This window comes from Cupressus sempervirens, chromosome 2, assembly GCF_028749045.1.
Source record: "Cupressus sempervirens isolate cs-2001-9-10 chromosome 2, ASM2874904v1, whole genome shotgun sequence".
NCBI classification, from domain to species: domain Eukaryota; kingdom Viridiplantae; phylum Streptophyta; class Pinopsida; order Cupressales; family Cupressaceae; genus Cupressus; species Cupressus sempervirens.
The window spans coordinates 560,591,599-560,597,411 of record NC_143119.1 but is presented as its reverse complement, the minus strand read 5'-3'; positions in this window follow the sequence as shown (position 1 = coordinate 560,597,411).

Genomic DNA, 5,813 nt, shown 5'->3' with positions numbered 1-5,813 from the left:
CGAATAGAGTCGGATGCCCCGACTCGAGTCGTCTCCAAATTTTTCGCACGACTCATGTCACCGTGCTCGACTTGATTCTAAGTGCCCCGAGCCGTGTACATGATGCAAAAGCGGTTAACTTTTTCTTTTTGGTTAACGCCCAAAGTTTTCAACCCGACCCGCCTCGGCAACCTCGACTCGAAGCGCCTCGAGCCTTAATGGCCTCCAATGTTTTTGCACGAATCATGCCACCGTCGACTTTTCGCTCGAATCATGTCACCCAGGGCACCTCGATGCTACGTGACCCGAGCCCTGTGCGCGATCCAAAACCGGGTAACGTTTTTTTTTTTAACTCCCAAAATTTCATTCTTTTTTGCCTTACGAGGCCTATCATGATCTCTTTTTATAAAGAAAATTCTCAAATCGAATCGTTTCGGCTACCCTACCTCGAATCCGGCTAGCTAGGCGTAACGCCTCGAGTCGGCTCGGCAATACGTGAACTGAAACTTGTGCGTGATCCAAAAGCGGGTAACTTGTTTTTTTTTTTTTTTTTTGTAATGCGCAAAATTTAGCGCTTTTCGCTGTACAGGGCCTCTCATGATTTTTTTTGTTTTTTTTTTTTTTTTCCCCTCGTCGACCCACTCTGGCGACCCAGTCGGGTCGCCCGAGGCTGGGGCGACGGAGATGGGTTGACCTAGTCGGGTGACCCAAGTTGGGTCGACCCAGGCGTGCGATCCTGGCTGGGGACAGCAAGTCGATTCTATAAGTTTGCTTGCCAATTTTGCTAGCCAGGTCGGCTCACCAAGTCATCTAACCATGTGGTCTTTGCCAAATCAAGAATTGACTCTTTAAGTCCACTCACAGCTCGTCAAGCCGGCTCACCAAGATGACTTACCGTCTTGCCTCACCAGGTTGCCCCACCAGGTCGCCTCTTCTTTAAGACCGCTCACCATGTCGGCTCCCCAAGTCACCTCACCGAGTCGACTATTCAGGTTGCCTCACCAAGTCGACCCCTTAAGTTCGCTCACCAAGTCAGCTCACCAAGTCGAATCACCTAGTCGTTTTACCACCTTGCCCCAGCAGGTGTGCTCGCCAAGTCGCCCCGCCGAGTTGCTTCTCTAAGCCCACTCACCATGTCAGCTCACCAAGTCGATTGTTCAAGTGCGTTGCCAAGTCAACTCTTTAAGTTCGCTCGCCAGGTCAGCCCGCCCAAGTCGCCTCTTTAAGTTCGTTCGCCAGGTCGGCCTGCCCAAGTCGCATCAGCGGGCTAACTCGCCGAGTCACCTCACGAAGTTGACTCTTTAAGTGCGCTCACCAAGTCAGCTCACCAAGTCGACTCACCATCTCGCCTAGATAAGTTGGCTTGCCGAGTTACCCCACCAAGTCGTCGCCTCTTTAAGCCCGCTCACCGTGTCAGCTCGTCAGGTCGGCTCACCAAGTCGACTAATCAAGTAGGCCCACCAAGTCGCCTCAAGGATAGCTCCTCACCATGAGTCGCCTCACCATGTTGACTCAATGAGTCGCCTCACCATGTTGACTCTTTGAGCCCGCTCGTCGGGTCGCCTCACCAAGTCGGCTCGAGTACGTTGCCAAGTCGACTCTTTAAGTTCGCTCGCCGGGTCGACTCGCCAAGTCAGCTCACCATGTCATCTCAACGAACCAACTCGCCGAGTCGCCTCACCACGTCGGCTCTCTAATACCACTCGCCAAGTCGCCCCACCAACTCGCCCCGTTAGGCCCACTCACCACATCGCCCCGTTAGGCCCACTCTCACGAAGTGGACTCTTTAAGTCTGCTCATAAAGTCGAGCCACCAAGTACTCTCACCAAGTCGACTCTTTAAGTCCTTGCATCGAGTCACCCCACCAAGTCAACTCTTTAGGTCCGTTCATAGAGTCACCCCACCAATTCGACCCTTCAAGTGCGTTCATCAAGTCACCCCACCAAGTCGACTCTTTAAGTTCATTCATCAAGTCACCCCGCCAGGTCAGCCCACAAATTACTCTCACCAAGTCGACTCTTTAAGTTCGTTCATCAAGTCACCCCGCCAGGTCGGCCCACCGAGTGGACTCTTTAAGTTCGTTCATGAAGTCACTCTGCCAAGTCGGCCCACCAGGTCGACTCTTTAAGTTCGTTCATCAAGTCACCCCGCCAGGTCAGCCCACCAACTACTCTCACCAAGTCGACTCTTTAAGTTTGCTCACCAAGTCACCCCGCCAGGTCGGCCCACCAAGTACTCTCACCAGGTCGACTCTTTAGGTTTGTTCATCAGGTCACCCCACCGAGTACTCTCACCAAGTCGACTCTTTAAGTTCGTTCATCAAGTCGCCCCGCCAGGTCGGCCCACCAAGTACTCTCACCAAGTCGACCCTTTAAGTTCGGTCATCAACTCACCCCGCCAGGTCGGCCCACCAAGTACTCTCACAAAGTCAACTCTTTAGGTTTGTTCATCAATTCACCCCGCCAGCTCGGCCCACCAAGTTCTCTCACCAGGTCGACTCTTTAAGTTCGTTCATCAAGTCACCCCGCCAGTTCGACCCACCAAGTACTCTCACAAAGTTGACTCTCTAAGTTCGTTCATCAAGTCACCCTGCCAGGTCAGCCCACCAAGTACTCTCACCAAGTCACCCCGCTAGTTCAACCCACCAAGTCAACCCTTTAAGTTCGTTCATCAAGTCACCCGGCCAAGTCGGCCCACCAAGTCGACTCTTTAAGTCCGTTCATCAAGTCACATGACCAGGTCAGCCCACCGGGTACTCTCACCAAGTCGTCTCTTTAAGTTTGTTCATCAAGTCACCCGGCCAGGTCGGCCCACCAAGTACTCTCACCAAGTCGACTCTCTAAGTCCGTTCATCAAGTCACCCCGCCAGGTCGGCCCACCAAGTTGAATCTTTAAGTCCGTTCATCAAGTCACCCCACCAAGTACTCTAACCAAGTCGATTCTTCGAGTGCGTTCATCAAGTCACCCGACCAACTACTCTCACCAAGTCGACTCTTTAACTATGTTCATCAAGTCACCCCACCAAGCACTCTCACCACGTCAACTCTTTAGGTCCGTTCATAAAGTCACCCCACCAAGTCGACCCTTCAAGTGCGTTCATCAAGTCACCCCACCAAGTACTCTCACCAATTCGACTCTTTAAGTCTTTTCATCAAGTCACCACACCAAGTCAACTCTTTAGGACCGTTCATCAAGTCACCTCGCCAAGTCGACCCTTGAAGTCCGTTCATCAAGTCACCCCACCAAGTACTCCCACCAAGTCGACTCTTTAAGTCAGTTCACGAAGTCACCCAACCAGGTCGGCCCACCAAGGACTCTCACCAAGTCGACTCTCTAAGTCTGTTCATCAGGTCACCCCACCAAGTACTCTCACCAAGTCAACTCTTTAGGTCCGTTCATCAGGTCACCCCGCAAAGTCGACCCTCTAAGTTCGTTCATCGAGTCACCCCACCAAGTCGACTCTTTAAGTCCTTTCATCAAGTCACCCCGCCAAGCCGACTCTTTAAGTCCGTTCATCAAGTCACCAGAACAACTACTCTCACCAAGTCGACTCTATAAGTCCGTTCATCAAGTCGGCCCACCAAGTACTCCCACCAAGTCGACTCTTTAAGTCCGTTCATCAGTTCACCCCGCCAAGTACTCTCACCAAGTCAACTCTTTAGGTCCGTTCATCAAGTCACCCCGCCAAGTCGACCCTTTAAGTCCGTTCATCAAGTCGCCCCCCCTGAGTTGCTTCTCTAAGCCCACTCACCATGTCAGCTCACCAAGTCAATTGTTCAAGTGCGTTGCCAAGTCAACTCTTTAAGTTTGCTCGCCAGGTCAGCCCGCCCAAGTCGCCTCTTTAAGTTCGTTCGCCAGGTCAGCCCGCCCAAGTCGCATCAGCGGGCTAACTCGCCGAGTCACCTCACGAAGTTGACTCTTTAAGTGCGCTCACCAAGCCAGCTCACCAAGTCGACTCACCATCTCGCCTCGATAAGTTGGCTTGCCGAGTTACCCCACCAAGTCGTCCCCTCTTTAAGCCCGCTCACCGTGTCAGCTCGTCAGGTCGGCTCACCAAGTCGACTAATCAAGTAGGCCCACCAAGTCGCCTCAAGGATAGCTCCTCACCATGAGTCGCCTCACCATGTTGACTCAATGAGTCGCCTCACCATGTTGACTCTTTGAGCCCGCTCGCCGGGTCGCCTCACCAAGTCGGCTCGAGTACGTTGCCAAGTCGACTCTTTAAGTTCGCTCGCCGGGTCGACTCGCCAAGTCAGCTCACCATGTCATCTCAACGAACCAACTCGCCAAGTCGCCTCACCACGTCGGCTCTCTAATACCACTCACCAAGTCGCGCCACCAACTCGCCTCGTTAGGCCCACTCACCACATCGCCCCGTTAGGGCCACTCTCACCAAGTGGACTCTTTAAGTCTGCTCATAAAGTCGAGCCACCAAGTACTCTCACCAAGTCGACTCTTTAAGTCCTTTCATCGAGTCACCCCACCAAGTCAACTCTTTAGGTCCGTTCATAGAGTCACCCCACCAAGTCGACCCTTCAAGTGCGTTCATCAAGTCACCCCACCAAGTTGACTCTTTAAGTTCATTCATCAAGTCACCCTGCCAGGTCAGCCCACAAATTACTCTCACCAAGTCGACTCTTTAAGTTCGTTCATCAAGTCACCCCGCCAGGTCGGCCCACCGAGTGGACTCTTTAAGTTCGTTCATGAAGTCACTCTGCCAAGTCGGCCCACCAGGTCGACTCTTTAAGTTCGTTCATCAAGTCACCCCGCCAGGTCAGCCCACCAACTACTCTCACCAAGTTGACTCTTTAAGTTTGCTCACCAAGTCACCCCGCCAGGTCGGCCCACCAAGTACTCTCACCAGGTCGACTCTTTAGGTTTGTTCATCAAGTCACCCCACCGAGTACTCTCACCAAGTCGACTCTTTAAGTTTGTTCATCAAGTCGCCCCGCCAGGTCGGCCCACCAAGTACTCTCACCAAGTTGACCCTTTAAGTTCGGTCATCAACTCACCCCGCCAGGTCGGCCCACCAAGTACTCTCACAAAGTCGACTCTTTAGGTTCGTTCATCAATTCACCCCGCTAGCTTGGCCCACCAAGTTCTCTCACCAGGTCGACTCTTTAAGTTCGTTCATCAAGTCACCCTGCCAGTTCGACCCACCAAGTACTCTCACAAAGTTGACTCTCTAAGTTCGTTCATCAAGTCACCCTGCCAGGTCAGCCCACCAAGTACTCTCACCAAGTCACCCCGCTAGTTCGACCCACCAAGTCGACCCTTTAAGTTCGTTCATCAAGTCACCCGGCCAAGTCGGCCCACCAAGTCGACTCTTTAAGTCCGTTCATCAAGTCACGTGACCAGGTCAGCCCACCGGGTACTCTCACCAAGTCGTCTCTTTAAGTTTGTTCATCAAGTCACCCGGCCAGGTCGGCCCACCAAGTACTCTCACCAAGTCGACTCTCTAAGTCCGTTCATCAAGTCACCCCGCCAGGTCGGCCCACCAAGTCGAATCTTTAAGTCCGTTCATCAAGTCACCCCACCAAGTACTCTAACCAAGTCAATTCTTCGAGTGCATTCATCAAGTCACCCGACCAACTACTCTCACCAAGTCGACTCTTTAACTATGTTCATCAAGTCACCCCACCAAGCACTCTCACCACGTCAACTCTTTAGGTCCGTTCATAAAGTCACCCCACCAAGTCGACCCTTCAAGTGCGTTCATCAAGTCACCCCACCAAGTACTCTCACCAATTCGACTCTTTAAGTCTTTTCATCAAGTCACCACACCAAGTCAACTCTTTAGGACCGTTCATCAAGTCACCTAACCAAGTCGACCC